Below are 21,427 nucleotides of genomic sequence, written 5' to 3' on the forward strand. Positions count from 1 at the left end.
CAGCCATCAGCTAAAGTGCCAAAATCTAAAGAGAAACCTCCTCCTCCTCAATTTTCTCCACCTCAGTCTCTTCCTCACTCTCCTCATTTACTTATCTCTCCCCCTACCAGTCCCACACCTGTGCAATCACCTGTACATTCATTTGATTCACAGCACGACAATGTGGATCCATGGGATCTTTATGATCCAGATCCCATTCCAGATAACAACCCAGACTGCTATTCCTCTAAGCCATCACCACCAGAGGATAGTACAGGATATACTCCGGTCATAGCTAGGGCGGCATCCTATCACAATGTTGCCATGCACACTGAGCCATTAGAGGATGACTTCCTTTTTAACACACTCTCCTCTACACATACCACCTATCAGTCGCTTCCCATGCTCCCAGGCATGTTAAAGCATGCTGATCAAATATTCCATGAACCAGTGAAAGCCAGAATAATTACTCCTAGGGTGGAGAAAAAGTATAAGCCACCACCCTCTGATCCTGCCTTTATCACACAACAATTGCCCTGCGGACGTTGTAGTGGTATGCGTAGCTAGGAAAAGATCAAACTCGCAGTCATCAGGGGATGCACCCCCACCAGACAAGGACAGCAGAAAGTTTGATGCTGCTTGCAAAAGCGTGGCATCTCAGGCAGCCAACCAGTGGAGGATAGCCAACTCCCAGGCATTGTTGGCTAGATATGATAGAGCCCACTGGGATGAGATGAAAGATATAATACAATATCTCCCCAAAGACCAACAAAAAAGGGTGCAACAAATAGTCGAGGAAGGGCAGGCTATCACAAACAATCATATCAGGTCAGCCCTAGACTCTGCAGACACAGCAGCTAGAACAATCAACGCTGCTGTCACCATACGGAGACATGCATGACTTAGGTCTTCAGGATTTAAGCCTGAAATTCAACAGGCGGTCCTCAATATGCCGTTTAACCAAAAACAGCTTTTTGGCCCCGAGGTTGACATGGCTATTGAAAAAATGAAAAAAGATTCAGACACAGTTAAAGCCATGGGTGCTTTTTATAAAACGCAATACAGGGGATCCATTCGTAAGCCTCAATACAGATGTGGATTTAGAACCCAAACACCTGAGGCATCCATCTCACAAAGTCCACCTACCAACCTCAATATCAAAGAGGTGGGTTCAAAAGCACTTACAGAGTCCAGTACCCCAGAGGCAGGGGAAAATATCAGTCAACAAAGCAAGCCTCACAACAGCCAAAGCAGTGACTTAATCCATCCCTTCCCAACTCACACCTCACCTGTGGGGGGAAGACTGCAAAGATTCCATACCAATTGGCTACCCATCACAACAGACAACTTGGTATTATCAATCATCCGCAATGGCTATTGCATAGAATTGGCACAAGCTCCTCCAAATATCCCACCAAAACCACACAACCTCTCCACACAACATATCGCCCTGTTGCAAGAGGAAGTAAAATCTCTATTACTCAAACAAGCCAGTGCCCCAAAATCAACAAGGAACAGGAGTTTACTCACTGTATTTCCTCATTCCCAAAAAGAACGGAACCTTAAGGCCAATATTAGATCTCAGAACCCTCAATCTTTACATCCTGTCAGAACACTTTCACATGGTAACACTACAGGAGGTTGTTCCACTACTTTAACAGCACAATTTCATGACAACATATCTCAGGTTTGTAAACCAGGGAAAGCATTACCAGTTCAAAGTGTTACCCTTCGGAATAACAACAGCTTCCAGAGTATTGACAAAATGCCTGGCGGTAGTTGCAGCCTACCTAAGACGGCAACACATTCATGTCTTCCCATATCGCGACGATTGGCTAATAAAATCCAACAGTCATACACAGTGTCAAAAACATACGCATTATGTAATGCAAACCCTACACAACCTAGGGTTCTCCATGAACTATCAAAAATCACATCTACAACCTGCACAAATTCAACAGTATTTAGGGGCCACACTAAATACGCAAACAGTGCTTGCAAGCCCAAGCCCACAGAGAATACAAGCATTTCGCAATATATTGTCACAAATACAGCCATCCCAACAGCACACTGTCAAATTCGTCATGAAACTGTTGGGCATGATGGCATCCTGTATCGCCATTGTCCCACATGCAAGATTAAACATGCGGCCTTAACAACAGTGCCTTGCACAGCAAAGGTCACAGGGTCAACTTCACGATTTAGTGTTGATAGACCGCCAAACATGCATATCACTTCAGTGGTGGAATTCCAGAAACCTAAACAAAGGGCGGCCATTTCAAGACCCCGTGCCTCAAACCATACTTACAACAGATGCATCAATGATTGGCTGGGGGCACACCTCAACAATCACAACATTCAAGGACAATGGGACGCCAAACACTAACAGTTACACATAAATCACCTAGAATTGCTAGCTGTATCCCTAGCACTCAAAGCTTTTCAGCCTCTTCTCACTCACAAGAACATCCTTATCAAAACAGACAACATGACAACAATGTATTACCTAAACAAGCAAGGAGGGACCCATTCATCCCAACTCTCCCTCCTAGCCCAAAAGATTTGGCAATGGGCAATCCACAACAACATTCACCTGGTAGCACAGTACACACCAGGGATACACAACCAATTAGCAGATGTTCTCAGCCGAAATCATCAACAAACACACGAATGGGAGATTCATCCTCAAGTGCTTCAGCTATACTTTCACCACTGGGGAACACCAGACATAGATCTACTGCCAACAGCAAAAATGCAAAATGCCAAAACTTCGCATCCAGGTACCCACATCCCCTATCCAAGGGCAATGTTCTATGGATGAATAGGTCAGGGATATTTGCTTACGCTTTTCCCCCTCTCCCGCTCATTCCATTTCTGGTCAACAAACTACGTCAAAACAAACTCAGATTCATACTCCTAACGCCAACATGGGCATGTCAACCCTGGTACACAACACTATTAGACCTGTCAGTAGTACCACATGTCAAACTCCCAAACAGACCAGATCTGTTAACACAAAACAAACAACTGATCAGGCATCCAAATCCCAACATACTCAATCTAGTGATTTGGCTCCTAAAGTCATAGAGGTTGGGTATCTACAACAACCAACTGAATGTATGGAAGTAATTAAACAAGCAAGGAACCCCACTACCAGGCAGTGCTATGCAAACAAATGGAAAAGATTTGTGTATTACTGTCAATCTAAACAAATTACCCCTCTTTCAGCATCAATACAAGACATTGTATGTTACTTGCTTCATTTGCAAAAAGCAAACTTAGCTTTTTCATCCATAAAAATACATCTCACTGCAATCTCTGCGTATTTGCAAAATATACAACATAGCTCTTTATTTAGAGTTCCTGTTATCAAAGCCTTCATGGAAGGATTAAAACGCATCATTCCACCTAGAACGCCTCCAGTACCTTCGTGGAATCTAAACATATTACTCACACGACTTATGGGTTCACCATTTGAACCTATGCATTCATGCCCAATTCAATACCTAACATGGAAGGTTGCCTTTCTAGTCACAATTACTTCATTAAGAAAAGTTAGTGAAATCCAAGCTTTCACAATTCAAGAACCGTTCATACAAGTACACAAACATAAAGTTGTACTTCAAACAAACCCAATATTTTCCCCAAAAGTTATATCACCGCTTCATATCAATCAAATAGTGGAACTACCAGTCTTCTTCCCACAGCCAGACTCTGTAGCAGAAAGAGACCTGCATACATTAGATATTAAAAGAGCCTTAATGTATTACATAGATAGAACAAAATCATTTAGGAAAAACAAATTTATTTGTGGCGTTCCAAAAACCATATACTGGTAACCCTATTTCAAAACAAGGTTTCGCAAGATGGATAGTAAAATGATTCCAAACATGTTACCTTAAAGCTAAAAGGCAGCTCTTAGTTACACCTAAGGCACATTCCACACGGAAAAGAGGGGCTACAATGGCTTTCTTAGGAAATATACCAATGGCCGAAATTTGTAAAGCAGCCACTTGGTCAACACCGCATACATTTACCAAGCATTACTGTGTAGATGTGTTAGCAACACAGCAAGCCACAGTAGGTCAAGCTGTACTAAGAACACTATTTCAAACAACTTCAACTCCTACAGGATAATCACTGCTCTTATGGGAGGTAAAACTGCTTTGTAGCCTATGCATAGCATGTGTATCTGCAGCTACACATGCCATTGAATGGAAAATTTCACTTACCCAGTGTACATCTGTTCGTGGCATGTTCTGCTGCAGATTCGCATGCACCCTCCCACCTCCCCAGGAGCCTGTAGCCGTTTAAGTTCAACATTCATTTGTACATATGTATATATATTTATATTCCATTTGAATGGACAACTCTTTTCTTTATACTCTATCACTCCTACCTTACCCTCTGCGGGAAAACAATCTTAACATGGAGTCGATGCCCATGCGCAGTGGAGCCGAAGAGGAGGAGTCACTCAATCCCGTGACCCGAAAACACTTCTTCAAAGAAAAACAACTTGTAACACTCCGAGCCCAACACTAGATGGCAGACTATGCACAGTAATTGGGTAATTGACATTTTCCATATATATATATATATATATATATATATATATATATATATATATATATATATATATATATATATATATTGCTAAAGCATGATGTGGTAGCACACTGTAATTTACTGACAGTAAATTTCAATGAAATGTTCAAAAACATTCCCACTAGCTTACAGCTTTACTGTTAAAACTATATAGTGTATTAACAATCATCTGTGAAAATTGGGTTTCACAAAACATATTTATAATTTACACATTATCAAGTAAAGTGTTCTGATTTGTTTTTATCCTACTAAATTATTTCTTTCATTATGCTTGTACAAAAAATGGGCTTTCAAAACTACTAAAATATATTTTGAAATATTTGTACAGCTGACTTATTTAAATGATGTGACCCTCTACAGCCTTTCATTTCACACTCTTTGTACATTAAGGCAGACAGTTCACCTTACAAATTTGTTGAACTCAGCAGTCAGAAGAAAAAGTAATTTTAAGAAGACAAACTGACTTTTGACCTGTCTCTGAACACAAAGCAAATGTGATAAGATAAGAACAAGATTTAAAGGCATCTTTATTTTTCCTTTCACTTTCTGATTGAACAGAACACCTGTTCTTTGTCAACTCTGTGTAAGGGGTGAATAGGTCCTAAAAATAGCTCGACCTGATAAAATAGGACTCGCCCCAGCAAGTAAATTATTTGAGGCATGCTATGCAGTACTTTAGTCCCCCTCTTTTTTGTACGAGGTGTCCTTTCATTGTTTATCATTCTGGTCTCCGCTGATTTGCGTGGTCACTAAGAAGAACACACTTTAAACTTAAGTGCTCTGATGTTGTATCTCATGTGAACTGTAGTCACGTATCCAACTTAAGCGTTCTTGCCACCATGGATCCGAAGGTACTCAACTGTGGATGTTACTACACACTTCAATGCAGATATTTACAAGTGAGGACCGCATGGCTATCACCCTGCATAACACCCACACAATGAGCATCGTAATTAAACAAAGCCACAGTATGAGCCTTTTTAAAGTAGATCACTGAATAGTTTATGAGACAAATATTTTAGTGAAACCTTCAGCTTTTCATACGAATCCAGTGGATTTCATTGGTTACTTTCAGAAATATTTAAAGGTTGGTTGAGGGCACAATTGCTGTGATGAAGTGGATTTCTGTAGCACTTGTGTCAGCTTGAGGGAACTTCAAAGCAATGAATGTCAGTTCTAATATTTAGGGTTTGGTAAGGAAGATGCTTAATTGCCATGCTGAGGTTCGCTCGATGTCTTCAGGACACGCAGGGTGATAAAGGCTGAGAGTTAATTGAATATTTGCATGCGTGGTTTCTGACAAATTAATTGTTACTTAACTTGTTGCTCAGCGTCTCAAGGTGCAACTTCGTGTAGCAATAAAGTCTAAAACAATAGCAAATGACCACAAATCACAAAGGTGTTAGAGTACACAGTTACTCTACAATTGTTTCTGGTGGGTAAAATTGGCCTGCCCGTTGGACCGCTGTGTTACAGTTAATGTCTGTGCAAATCATTGACTTTTTAAGTGTAGGAAGAAACTGTGAGAATCTTCCATCTTGTAAGGAAAAATCCATGAATTCAACAAAATACGCTGCTGCTTCGTTGTTACCTGTTTCTTTATAAAAAATGATCATATACATTTGTTGGAATATGCTCAAATTTAAAGAGATCTGTGCTGCAAAGTGTTTTCCAGTTAAGGAATGTAATATTTTACCTCCATTTTCCTGTGCTCCATCACACTTAATTTTATCATTTGACTTTTGTTCTTTTTGCTAGTCCTCTCTAAAAGGTACAAACCGACCCGCCTAGGGGGCTTTTCCTTGAGCCCTAGTTGGGTGTGCTGTATGACTTATTTTCTCACTTCATATTATAAATGATCCTTTACTCAGGACTGCACTAAAGTTAATGCTTGTTGATGCTGGTAGTCTGCTTCAAGTGTCATTCTGCCTCATTATGCACTGCGCAGGTAAGCCGCTGTATACAATTCAGCGTTTATCCATGTGGAATAAAAAAGTACTTGTGGTATTACGAGTCATGTAACATATAACATCAACATTTAACCAATCAGACCGCAAATTATAATCACGTCCTCATACCCACAGATGAAGGCACATGTAGGTACCACACAAGGTCCGTATGTATGATATGCTTAAGAAAACTGGATGAACATCTCACGACGAATGCTGCCACACATAGTGGAAAAAGATTAAGAGGTAGGAATATGTAGAGGATCTTTGGTAGGTCCTGACGAAAGCCGCATTCCCCGTTGAGGTGTAGGTGTGCTGGCTGAATCCTGCTGACCCTGGGATACTAGAGATAATAACGCTCTCACCAAGTGTCCCCACCTGGTTGTAACCTTGCCGGGGTGTCATTGATACAAAATAAACTTATGGACACCTCAGCCAGCTCCCACGCAGAACGCCTCCTCTCCACCATAGTCGTAGTAGAAATGCATTGAGATGTAAGCGTTCGTTAACTCATTTGAGCCTCTCTAACACTAAAAATGCATGTTTGTGACGTTAAAATGATGGAGGTATATGTTAAATATAATACTGCGGAGCAAAATAAAGAACTCAGTCCGTTACTTAAATGCTGTGAAGAAGAGTGGACAAGAGCTTTGCTCGCAGATAAGGGCTAGGTGAGGACAAGCGCACACTAGTGTTAAAAAAAAAAAATGTATCTTTGGTGTCTCAACTACAACTGCTCTAAGGCGTGTCCGTGTTTTCACCGTGCCCCTTCCATGCAAAAATACTTTCTGATGTTCACTGCGAACAGAGGAAACCCTGTCGTCTTCTCGTACCTTGACCTCTTCTAGTGGAAATATCTATGGCCCGATGGTAGGATTTGAGGATTCCAGATGTTTGGCTGTTTTTCTAGTTTTAAACATTGCTTTTGGTCGAGTACAGTGTTGATATAGTGACGTAAGAAGCAGAACAGGTCACGCAGGGCTTCGGCAGGCATTCATTGATTGTTCGTTCAAGCGGTGCTTGTGGAGGGATATGGTTTAAGAAGCGCCATCTTGAGTCACTGTGGTTAAGCATAGTGGGAATAATTGACTCGGGTATCTCTGCAAGGTTAAGGTATTAAATCCAGAATTCAGGGGTAGATACCTGTCAACTTCTTTAATAAAAAAAATGTGTGTGAAGTTGGGCGTTTAAAAAGGTAATCCCAGTATGTGAATGGTAAATACACGTGAAAAAGCAGAAGGCACCTGCCATGTGCGGATGAGTTGACAAGTATGAGGGTTGGTGGAGCCTGCTGATAAAGTGCATTGAGGCATGAAATGCGAGCTTTAATCTTTCCCCTTTTTGTCTGCGTGTAAAGCGGAATAGAAATTGAGTCAAGTACTGGAAACAGGAAATGTACATGATTGACTATGCAGTGCATTTTAAAGCAGGAAGGAGAAGCAGGCCATTTCAGAAATCGCCTGCACAGCAGTCTAGATAATTATCCTTTGTGCAGCTGTTTATTCCTGCTGACCCATCGAGAGAAACAAAAATTGAAAGTTGGAATGTTTGAACTAATCTCGGCCACAAGTAGCTACTCTGAGTAGTATTCAATTACGTTGGATTTACTGCTAAATGTACCACTATCGGTCTGTTCTCCCCCTCAAGAGGGACAGTCCAGCTTACATTGTGAGGCCACTTCACCTCTGCCTGGGAACATGAACACATCCAACACAACATCATTGAACCTTGGCAGCTGGTTTGGAGCCATTTAAGGACAGAATTCGCAGGCAATCTCTGATACATCTATCATAATTATGTTTCACCATTTTCAACAATAACATTATTGTGTGGTAAGCCCTGTGCAGTATCTTTAACTGGACCAGTCTAAGCCCAGCCCTTATTTGCCACCTACCGAGGATGTCTTCATGCCTTCACCCAGGATACATCATACATATACCCGAGGTCCTGGTGTGCAAGTGTTGGGTGGTTGCTTAGAGTTGAAGAATGTCACCGCTTGTGTCCCTGACAGCTGTAGTGTGGTCCTTTGGTGTGATCTTCACTGACATTACTCTGTGGATTTTGCAGAGGTCCAGTGCCACTAGGGTCTCATTCCCCATCTCCTCGCGGGGTGGCTGTCATCTCATTACTTTCCGTTGAACTGCTGCTACAAAATAAGTATTTATCCAGTCTGTAGGGTTTTGTTGGCTTGTTGCCCTTCTCTCGAACTATCATTGTTTCACTAACAGACAAGGCTTTGCGCAGTCATGTCAACTGCCCATTTGGTACTCCAGATACACCCTCTGTTTATAACTGCGATCCAGATTGCTACAGCTTTAGCAGGAGCTACGCTTTAGAGTGGCATGTTACTTCGGCACATACTAGCCACAAGTTGAATTTGTTTATTAGTTTTTCAAAGAGTACCACTATGATAGTTTGAGTACTGTAGTCTGTACATGTTGGTCTCTCGCTTTGCATTGACTGAACTAGCTGCACAAGTTCGGATCATGTGCTAGTGATTACTGAATACATTTGGACGGTGCAGGGTGGATGAATGACTGGTTATTTTCGGAGGTAGTGGGAGAAGGCACCATTCCTGATGTTTAGATAGGGCCGAGCTTGTGATTTACAATGCATTTGTAGCCATGCAAGAATGGTGTGGTGATCAGCAATATCGACTGAAAACCTCCGATCATGTTCTGCTGATGAATTGTTCTTGAGAGCAAGGAATAGCTCTTTACATGCAGTGAGATAAGGAGAGCAGTTGCTGTACTGCGGCATGGACAAAACCTGACTGGCAGGTGTCCAGGAGGTATTTGTTGGTTTATTTTAGTACTTTGGCGGGGTTTTTACTTTTGTGTGAAATGTAAGAAAACCCGGTGGGCATGAAGGTATGAGATTTATTTGCAAATGTAATCTTGGAAGATTGATGAAGATTATAACTTTTTGACGCTCTTCACCCCCTACCCTTACTCTTTCTCCCCTTCTTCCTCGGTTTTTAAGTTCTTGCCTATTTAGAAAGACATATTGTGGGCAGTAGCAATACTTGAGGGTACTTTGGGTGAGCCCATTGCCTATCAGCTGTGACTTGCTTGTCCATTTCATTTGCTTCCTTCTTATTCAGTGACTTTCCTTCCTCTTCGTGTGTTTGTTCTTGTCCTTGAGCATAGTTTCTTTGCCAGGTGATTTTCAAAGTATGTATTACAAATTGTTTTTTGTTACATTTAAACTATACAGCAAAGTAGACAGATTCATTTTTTTGCATATATTTGATGGTGTTTCCTTGCAGCTTGCATAATTTATAGCACAGTATGGCAGTACGTGTGTGTGGGCAGGTCTGGCCCAATTGTCTTATACAGCAATATATCTGTATAGTACTGAAAGGAGAAGCATCAGCCAATGTTAATATGAGCATCAGAATCATGCAACTGAATAAAAAAATACAACAACGACCAACAATATCATCAACCTCGCTTGCCTCCCTGCATCCACCATCCACTCCCCAATTGCCAGGAAAATTAAAACAATATCTCTCAAGCAGCAGGCTACAATGCCTTAGGGGTCACAACACTGAGTGTCATGGCAGGGTCTCTACAGGTTGCTCAGGAGGGGCAAGTATTGCATTCAGTTAAATCAAATAATCGTTCCACTGCTCAAAAAGATTACATCTCCCATCCCTTGCTCTAGTATCCGCCCGATCTGAAAGCTCTGCAGATGCCCAGTGAATCACATCTTCTGACATGTGATAATCAGAGGAGCATTCTCGCCTTCCAGGACAAGGCAATAAAGTAGACAGAATCATAGAGTGGAACTGTAGTTCTTTTTTTTATCACTCGTGGCAGTTTCATATGCAGGAGGCTTATCATTAGCAATTGTGTCGCAGTAGGACTAGGTGAAGTAGCATACCAAGAAGGTTAACCAATAATAGTTTTGTCTTTAGGTATGAGCAGACCGTCCCTTCGAAATGTTTCCCCTGCATAAAATATGTAATTTATTTTTTCAAAAATGTGTGCGAAACAACACGTATTATGCTAGGTGCACTTGGCCGTTAACTCGCTTGGAGATTGAACGTGAGGGCATACCTCATTTACAAAAGTCACACAAAAATTGAGCTTAACATATCTTGCAGCCTCGCTACGCATCAGTTTCACAGTTCCTGCAAGTCATTTTCTACTCAAACCGACAGACTTCTGCGAGTCTCCTGGAAGAGAAAATTAGTCTCAAGGGTGTATCCCTAGCCCCAGGAGAGAATTAGTATGCTAAACAAACAACATTTTATAAAATGGAATTACGCCAGATTGAGTTTGCATAATAAACAATTCACCACAGGCGAGCCTGAATGAGGAGCTGCAGAAAAGTATGTTGTTTTCTCAGGCATCATTCTCATGGGATGTTTATTGTTATTTCTTCTAAATATGTGACTAAAAAGAAATACTGTAAGTGTTCCAAGAGTTTACCTCTATTGCCACAGCTTATTCCATCTAAAATCAAAGTCTATTGAAGTTACACCAACTGGCAACTTTTTGCTAGACGGAAATGCCTGTGTTATTATGATGTTCTTATTTCCAAAGGTGAGGTGTGAAAACTTGAAATTCCTAGAAATGAGCATTTAAAATAATATCTTAATAACCTTAAGGACGGAGAGAAAAGGATTCTTAAACATGCAGGTTAGTCACTGTGAACCGGAATGCATCATTCGAAGGAGGGCCTCTTCGAACTATGGGCCTGATTCTAACTTTGGAGGACGGTGTTAAACCGTCCCAAAAGTGGCGGATATACCACCTACCGTATTACGAGTCCATTATATCCTATGGAACTCGTAATACGGTAGGTGGTATATCCGCCACTTTTGGGACGGTTTAACACCGTCCTCCAAAGTTAGAATCAGGCCCTATGTGTTCCAAATTCCCCTGTTACCTGAAATTCAGGCTAAACAACAAACTAGGCAGAGTAACAGTTTTTTTTCCTGGATCCACTGTATCTGTTTTATACCAAGAACATTAACCAGAAACAGGTTTTCTGCTCTGGTTAGTTGGAGACAAAGTCCTAGGAAAGTGAAGAGTAGTTTTCTTCTTTTTTAGACAAGAAATGAATTCACAGTATTGTTTTATGTAAGACAACCTGTTCCTGCTACATCTACATTCCTATAGTCCTCAGCAGAATGGCATTTCCAGGTGATGGCTAAAATATTCAGTCTTCTTTTGTTATCCCAGCTCATTATTGACCTTTCGTAGTCAGGTATGTTTCATGGCATCTGTAATATCATATTTATATCAAATGATTTGTTTTGTACCATTATTTGTTGACTTGTTCCGTCAAATTGTTATCATTGTACTGATTTGTTTCAAGGGTTGGGTAATTATACAACCTATTTCAATATGTTCTTTATCGCTCTGTTTTGAGCACTGCAAAGCGGTACAACTTTGCTGATTTGAATACAGCTCAGTCACAAAGAGCACCTGCTAGAAATGGCTTTTCTGCAAGGGAGCTTCTTCCTGGGTGCATACCTAAAGGATCCTAAGCTATTCAGAAATTACATGAAAAATGAATACCATATGGGCAGTTTCCAACAAATCAGCATGCCAATATCTCCAATACTCTTCCTCATAAGCATTCCATCAACACCTTCTCTCTTTTATGACATACCCTACTTAATTGAATTTTGTTCTTTGGGTTGATTTATTTTGTTCCAGATTGAATGCATTTCTTATTTCAACAGTTGTTTCCATGCACCTGCAGGCATGTGCATTATGAAGTTTCAAAGATTATAAAAATGTACTGATGTGTGGGTCACTTGTGTAGTTCTTAAAGCCATCATGATATGGCATCAACTGGTTGTGGGTGTCCTGGAGATATTGATATTGGATGTGAGAAGAGGGGTGAATGAGCCTTCTGTATGGAGTGGTCTTACTCAAATTAATGGTATCTCAAAGGACCTTGCGATTGTGAGTTTGGTGGCAGTGGGGTACCTTGCCATAACCAATCAAATGGTTGGAAGAAGAGGAGAGAGCTGAAGAGGGGAGGCTTAAGAGAGAGTTGAATTTTACAATGCCAGTTATGAAAACACTACACTGAAAGATTTAGGGCCTGATTTAAAGTTTGGCGGATGGGGTTAAACCGTCACAACATGACAGATATCCCGTCCGCCGTATTAAGATCTCATTATATCCTATTGGAATCGTAATATCGCAGATGGGACATCGCTCACATTTGTGATGGAGTAACCCATCCACCAAACTCTAAATCGGGCCCTTAGTGTGGACATGTTAATAATATGCATGTAACTACGGCATTGCTTGATTGTCTTAGCAATATTGGTTGACCCTTTACTCTTTCGCAAATAACAGTTTTACCTCACACACCCATTTTAACGCCAGGCATCTCTGCCAAGAACAAAAACTGACTGTCTTGTTTATGCATTTTATTAAACCTATTATATTTATGAAAGGTGTTTTTTTAAAAATATTTTTTTTACCAGCATACTTAACATTCCAAAAGCAGGTAGAAAAAAGAAAAAGCCAGATATGCAAACAGTGAGCACATCTAGCTCAAGTGTTCAGTATGATGTGTTATTATTGTACCTCTGCGGCTGATGTCCTTTTATAAGGTCATTGCGACCTAAAATTGAGGTTCCTGATAGACAAGGAAAGGGCATGCAATATTCTATCTCCCTAGAATGTGTCTCTGCCCTTGTACTAGCCCTGTATACTCGGATAACCATGTTTCCCTCCCTGGGTAGAGTTTATCTGACTGACTTTGGGCTCCCAATACAAATAGCCAGAGCCTGCTTAGCAACTGGACAATCTGGGCCCTTTGGAGGGCTTTATGCTGTCCCCAATCTTTTGGACACTGATGGGGCTGGAAGATCTCCCCAGCAACAGGAATCTGGACAAAGGACCATCTCATTTGTAGATCCAGAATATGTCCCAGAGCATTTGGTGTTCTCACTTTCCCTCTTTCTGTTTCCTGTTTTTTCAATTTATTGGGTGATTCCTGATTTTCAGTAGTAGCTTCTGTGATTTGACCCTGGTTTCCTTCCTTTGACCACAAATGTGCATATATAATAACACTCCTGAGCCTGTTTTTGTTTCCCTTTGACTTCTGCTGAAGCTCCCTTTACTCATGTTAAGGAAGTCATGGACCATTTGCTGACCCTATTATTCTGTAACTCACATGGCTGTGAAAAGCCAAAAAATCTCTATTCCTGTGCCCTATGATGAAGAGACAATGGGCTAGGATATATTATGGGATCTGAGATTAATAAACTGAGAGATCAGCTGAAGCCCACAGATGCCAATGTGAAAGGGGCACCTTGGGACATTCAAGATATGGAAATTCTTCTCTTAGGCTATACAGGGGCCTTGTGAATATACTTGAGGGAATGTTTCACTTTTTACCTCCTGGAGTCAGCCAGGTGGCATATTTTAGGGTGTAGCAGAAGTTTGGTATTTTGTTACATTATTATAAACCTGTGTAGCCAAATAGGTTTTAACATTTACTGGCCTGTGCAGTTAATGTGACCTATTTAACCAGATAAGCCCTTTAACCATTTACCCTAAAAACCTCGGATAGATAACCCATGTGTAAATATGTGATCTCATCTTCTCTCAAATATGACATTTTTATAATTATAAAGGGGAGCACCTCAACAAAAGTTCAGTTCCTGGACGGTATTTCCGTCTTCGGTCAACCTATTTTCTTGGATTAAAATTTGGATTTCATCCAACAGGTGCGCTGTCAGTGAAGAGCCCTTTGGAACATTCAAATTAATCCATATTCATTCCATGAAGGTCCTCCCCGGCCTCCAAGACCAAAGGGAAGAGACGAGTGAAAGAACTGAAACACATTTTTCATTTCTAACTCTGTCCTTGTGCCTTTCACAGGAAATTCAAAATATGGGATATGTTCTGGTATGATCTCAGTCCAACATTCGTTTTGCTAAGTAAACACACTGCTGAGCAGCACCAGTGGGTCAGTCCTGCCTGCAGTCATTGCTGTTCACAGTCGACTGCCACAGGGGGTGCTCTGGGTGGTCTGTTGGTGTTGTCCGTTTTGTGCTACAAGCATGTACAGCGTTCCTACAGTGCATTTTGGAGTGGATGGAGCAGGCAAATGCCCTGTGGTGAGTCCATTTGGACTGCTAATGGCCAAGAATGGGCACGCTGCGCTGAGGGCTTGACTAGTGGGCCCTGGGAGCTCATGCAGCAGCTCGTTTTCTCCATGAGTCTCTCAGCTACTTTAAAGTTCTGTAGTGATAAAGTGGTAGGCAGGCTGTACTGGATCACCAGGATCAAGTCAGCCAGAGCATGAATAACCCAACACTACCAGGAAGCTGTGTCAACTCAGCCCAGCCCTCTTTGGAGCAATCCAAGTAAAGGTTAGTGCTCAACCAGCTAATCTATGAATTTCACTCACTTTATCAGTCATGTCAGTCACCTGTGAGTTGGAGATTAAACACAGTAGTTCAAAGGTTTGTGACCAACCTTGATCCCTTTGGTGATATAAGGAAGATTATTAAATATTTTTGTCTAAAATTGATTTGCGACTGTTGCAAGAGCTTATCCTAGTTTTTAGGACATAAGCACGTCTTCATGTTGTGCATGTAAGAAATTACACCTCCTTTATTTTATACCAGCAGTTTATTTTAAGAAACGCAGACAAAATAGAAACACAATATGAACGATGTAGTGCAAACACTAATCTTCAGATAAAGGGCCCTCTTCCGATTGACATTCCTGGCTTGAAGTGATCAAAGGAGTGACAATTTTACTGCTTCAGCATGTGAATTACTACATTTGTAACAATCCAGTGAGCTACACAAATCTTCATTTCCAGTTACGGGCACTGTTGAGGAATCACTTGGTTATTTTTATTAACTTAGGGTTTATTATGAAAATATGTGGGTATAACGGAAGGCAGGTCAGCGCGTCCCACAGAATCCTGCATGCGTCACCAGAGGAAACATTCTTTATTAGAACAATAGTAAAGCCCATAACACATTTCTTCCCTTCTGAATAAACCAAAAAGTAACATACAGAATTACTATCTAATTAAAAACAGAATAAAGAAAATGTTAAAACATAGAATAATGATAATCAACATACCAACACTAATTACTACTCCTTCCTCTCTACAATATAATCAACCAGGTAATCTCCTTTCCCTCCTAGTAACAGAAATTCCTTGTTCTTCATTCCCACATTGTGGAACTTCACTTGTGGTTGTAGGTTCTACTCTTCCTGGTATCTCATCCATTTTGTGAGAATTATCATTAACCGTAATGTTTCCATTTGCCACAGTATCATCGTTTACCACATCATTACCATTCACCACAGTATCACAACCAGAACTTTCCATCTCTGGCAAGGCTCTGACCTCAAGATTTGAAAGTTCCAACCAGTCGAAATCTCCTCCATTACTCACCTCCCAATCTTTTCACAGTTCCTGTGATCCCATCGCTATCCTCTTCATATTCTGCACTTTACAACTTTGTACTCTTGCAGCATTTTTTAATACCACCACCACCATCTCAAGATCAAAGAACAGACTCTCACCTTTCAGAACTTTATAAGGCTTCTTGATGCGAACTCAATCCTCAACTTTTACCGTCACTGTTTTAGTACCTTGCTTGTCATCATAGTAGTATGTACTATTGTCAGGAATTTCCAGTAACATATCCCACACTAATTCAGGTGACCAGTTCTTTAACTTAATATCTTTCAACCATCCAGGATTAGCTTTTGTACTAATATTTCTCCCTCTCATCATTACAAAAGGTGATAAACTGGTTATATCATTAGTGGTGACTCTATAAGCCCATCGGACTTCATTATCTGCACTTCCCAATCGCTATTGCATGACACTGCTGATTGAATCACTCCCTTGATCACTCGGTTGAATGTCTCAACCATGCCATTTCCACTTGGATTGTTCAGCTATGTGGTCTTGTGAATAATTCCAACTCTGTTTTGAAAGTACTCCTTTCTGGGCACACTGGCTAAGAATTGCACACTATTATCACTTAGCATGGTGAAAGGAATTCCTTCTGAAATGAAAACTGCATCCAAAAATTTCTAAAACCGAATCATTGTCTGCCCTGTAAACAAAATCCATCACTGGCCATCTTGTAAAAGGATCTCTTAATACTATAATATATTTTTGAGATTCCTCAATAAGTTCCATCAAATGAATTGCAACTGATTCCCATGGTTGTTTAGGGATACAACAATCACTCATCAGAGGCCTTAATGTGCGTAACGATTTGTCTGCAAAAGCACATCTTGGGCTCTCCCTGACAAATCTCTAAATGACCAAAAACATTTCAGGCCACCAGAACAATTTCTTCACTGCTGATTTTGTCTTAACCACTCCAAAATGGCCTTCATGACATAACTCCAAAATGACTTGTTAGACCCCTTTTGGAGGAACAATTCTGTCCTCTCTGAAAATTAACTCGCCACCCAGGAGACAGGGCTGATCTAAGTTCCCAAAATGGTTTCACCTCCTTATCAAGGTAATACTTCCTTGGCCAATCTCTACAGATGAATCTAGATACTTCCAGCAGCACACTATTTGTTTGTTACTCTTCCTCCCAGTCACCTCTCCTTAATGCTAGTGTGCCACAATCATGAACTAACACAACTTGAGAATCATCTGACACATCATCCATACATTCCTCTAACGGAGCAGGCCTGCATGAAAGACAGTCAACTACATTATTCTTTCCCGGTACATATGCAGTTTTGTTAATATAGTCTTGCATTTACATGGAAAGCATTGCCATTCTACCTGATGCATTGACATTTCCTTCTGTTGTTAATAGTTTATCTAAAGGCTTATGATCCCACTGAATGACTAACGGATCCTCCAAATACATGCCCTATAATGATCTAACGTCCATGCGCATGCCAAAGCTTCCTTCTCAGTATGGGGTATTTTTCCTCCACTGGTGACAAAGATCTTGACGCAAAAGAGATAACTTTCTCCACACCACTCTTGTTTTTTTGCGTTAACATGGCTCCTAGGCCCCTATTACTTGTATCCGTTGTGATAACATTGTTCAATTCTGGATCTAAACTGCTGAGTGAAACCACATTGCTAACACTATTTTAGATTTTTCTGAAAATCTCCTCAGATTCCCTTGACCACTCAACTTTACTTTTATTTTTCAACAGCTGTCTGATGTTATAAGTACTTTCTGCATATTACGGGATACATTCAGCACAGTACTTCGCCATCCCCAAAAGCAACCTTACTTCCTCTTCATTGCTAGGTGCCGGAGATTTTTCAATTGCACTCATAAGAGATGGTTTGAGTTTGATACCCTCTCCATTAATCACATGGCCCAAATATGTGACTCTGCATTCAGCAAATTTACATTTGATGTGTTCCACAGTTAACTTGTGTTCTTCCAGAATTTCCAAAGCTCTTTTTAATCTTGCATCATGGTCCTTCCAGTTTTCACAAAATTTCAAGATGATTTCCTGAAAAAATAACAATCCTTGTTCTTTACTAAATAATTTGTACATAGGACTCTGGAAGACCGCTCCTGATGAAGCCAAGCCAAACAGCATTTTCTTTAATTGAAAGGAGCCAAACAGTGATATGAATGTGGTTATGTGCTTGGATCGTTGAGATAACAAGTCTTGATGGTACGCATATAAGTCCACGGTTGAAAACCATGTTGCTCCTTTCAGACTTACAACCATCTCATTAATCTTTGGTAAGAGAAAACGGTCTACTACAGTTTATTCATTTAATTGACGGAGGTCAACACATAACCTGATTTTTCCATTACTTTGTCGCACCACCACCAGTGGAGAAATCCATTTATAGGATTCTATGGGCTCTATAACATCAGCTTTTACCAATTTTTTGAGTTCATTAGAAACCTCCTCTCTTACCAACAAAGAAACATTCCCCACTTTGTGAACCATTGGCATTGCATTACGTTTAAGTACAATGTTGTGCTCAAAACCTTGTAATTTCCTTAAGGTTTTACTAAAAACCTCAGGAAACTGACATAGTACCATCAGATAATGTGCAATTATCCTTGGCCTAACAAACCTAAAACAGATTGGCCTTTGAGAGAGATAAAGTTTCCTTCTGTCACTCTGCTCTATAATCGGAAGGTTAAGCATCCGTACCCAAGCAATTTTATCTTTTCTCCACTGTAACCATCTGGTTGTATATCTGGCTCCTGTAGATGTGCGCTAATAGTGTTGATTAACTTTTCTTTCCAAACCTCCTCGTTCACAATTATGTAGGGTGATCCTGAATCTGCATACATGTTGACACAAACTTATCCGATAGTTATGTTGCATATCGGTTTATCTTTCATTCCTTGGTCATAAAATTAGAAGATTTATTTATGTCTGCATGTGAGTCACTGTCATCTGAACTATTGCCCTTACCCATAGCATATTTAACATTACTTTTCTTCTTTTTGCAGACTTTGGCTTAATGTCCCAGGACACCACAGTTACTCCATTTCTTTTTTTTTAAAGCAGGGCAATTCTTGCTGTATGCTAAATGTTCCTTGCTCTCACACCGAAAACATTTGAGACCTTCCTTCCTCCCGTCCTACCCTTGGTTTGTTTGAAATATTTTTTGTCTTTACCATGAATTGTCACAGTGTTCACAGTATCATGTTCTGTATCACTCTTTCTCAAAACATTGGCACATCTTCAAGACATCTCAGCCTTACTCACTATAGCCAATACCTCATCCATTGGGGTGTCACCATTTACCCACAGTTGTTCTTGTATCGTAGTGTTACTAGCTTGCATTACTATCTGGTCCCGTATGAGATCATCATGTTTAACACCGAATTTGCAGTCTATTGTAAGCCTTTTTACGTCTGCAATGAAATAGTCTGCAGATTCATCCTTCGCCTGTTTTCTTTGGAAGAACTTATACCTAGTTATACCAGTGCAAATTTTAAGTGCAAAATAACTATCAAGATCTTTAACTGCTGCTTGGAATACATTGATATCTCCAGCAGTAATTGCTCTAGGCATGTGGTTGTACGTTTTTAAACCAGGTGGGCCCAACAAGTGCAGCAAAATCCTTTTCTTTTGTTCAGGAGGCATGTCCTTTTTTTAATTAGTAGCCTCAATGTAGTTTAAAAAGTAGTCCTTCCATTCTATCCACTTAATGGAAGGCTCCGGTCCCGCAGGCCAAAATATATGAGGAAGGCTTATAGAAAAATATTGCTGTGCCATAATTATATTTATATTGCTGAAATCAATGCAAAGTCAATGTATTCAAACAGTCACAAAAAAATAAGGATACAGTTGATGCCACAATCCGTGACTGACATCACCTTCCGTTATGTCTTTCCCTCACTGCGAGTCCATTTCTTTTCATATAAGTGCGATAGAGAAGTTCCTCAAAACTGTTGTGGACAAGAGCCACTTCCTGGCAGAGAAAGTGCACACAATATGGCGCTGACGTCCCTTAACCTTTAATGCGTGTGTCCATCATAGGGGTCACACCCCATACTTCAATTCTCCTTCCATGGATGCGCTAGCCCAAAGCGTCCAATAAAAACAGCTGAAGGTATGCAGCCTCAATATATTGTTTTGGTCCAAAAAAAAAAAATTGTCATCTAGTAGTCACTTTCCGCTTACGGGTTTTACAGATCTCCAAAAAGTGAAACGTTCCTGAGCGGCCAGCAAGGCTTTTCTTTATTCTTCTTTGTCTACACCCATATATGCTGAAGGAACATGGCACGCATAGAAGTTCCACTCGTCGCCAAACTGTTGAGGAATCACTTGGTTATTATTATTAACTTAAGGTTTATTATGTAAATATGGGGGGGAATAACGAAGGCAGATCACCGCCTGCAGTCTTCTGTGCTCCGACTGAATCCTGCATGCATCACCAGAGGAAACATTATTTGAACAATAGTATACCCCATAACAGGCACCATGTAATTCCGAAGCCAGTGTGACTTTTTTTAGTCTGCCTGAACAGCTTACTTATGTTCTAAAAATTGTTTGCTTGCAAACATGTAGTGTCCATGGAAACTGTTATAAGCCTGCTTCGGTCTTGTGTGCCTTGTTGCATCCTGTGAGTCAACTGCTTTGTCAGAAAAACTAGTTCTTCTGATTTCAGGCTTTTTAGAGTTCAAGGACCGTATAAATGGAAAAAAAGAGCTTGCCGCACAACTCAAACCTGTTTAGTGAAATAAAGAAACTTGTGAAATGCCTCAACTTGAAAGAAGACATGTTTTAGTTAAAAAAAATTTGCAAAAGGGCCATGTCATTGCAACCGTTTGACTTTACTGAAAAGCTATCCCAGGTGTGTATTATCCCGAAGGAACAGAACACGATACTTGAACTTGTAATACTAAAACAGATACACATGGAAATATGCAATACTTTCACCATTCTGGAAGCAAAGAACTGAATCATTTTAATAATAACTAATTTAAGGGTAAAGAACAACATTAATAGAAATAAAACAAAAATAGCAGGTAAAGTGATGATGTACTAGTGAAACAAAAATGTTTATTTTTCAAGATCCTACATACTTTTACTGTACTAAACATACTGCTAACCTCAGTTTCACTATGGTTATGTAAACAGAACCACATGGAGAGGAAACAACCATTAGCAATGCCAACAGGTCTGGCTTTAAAAGAATGTTGCATGGCAATGTGGAACATTATAAGTAAATATCATGGGAATGGATATGTATTTGTGTGGAAGCAGAGAACTGTAGATTAATATTGGTGTAGGTTAGAAGGTCAGGTGACAGTTGTACTGTCCTCATATCTGTGCTGGTGCCAGAGAAAAACACACAAAACTATCTAGTTATCTAATCCAGTGCTTAATTTAAAATAAATAAATAAAAAATTAAAAACATTGTGCAGAGCCCTTACTCATTGCCTCTTTAAATGACAATACCAA

At 40.3% G+C, this 21,427-nt stretch overlaps 1 protein-coding gene across 5 annotated transcripts in view; it reads left to right on the top strand.

Annotated features, from left to right (window-relative positions):
- Positions 1-21,427, top strand: part of PHACTR2 (phosphatase and actin regulator 2) — a 786,224-nt gene that overhangs the window by 635,183 nt on the left and 129,614 nt on the right. The window lies entirely within an intron of this gene.

This window comes from Pleurodeles waltl, chromosome 5 (genome assembly GCF_031143425.1).
Source record: "Pleurodeles waltl isolate 20211129_DDA chromosome 5, aPleWal1.hap1.20221129, whole genome shotgun sequence".
NCBI lineage: Eukaryota > Metazoa > Chordata > Amphibia > Caudata > Salamandridae > Pleurodeles > Pleurodeles waltl.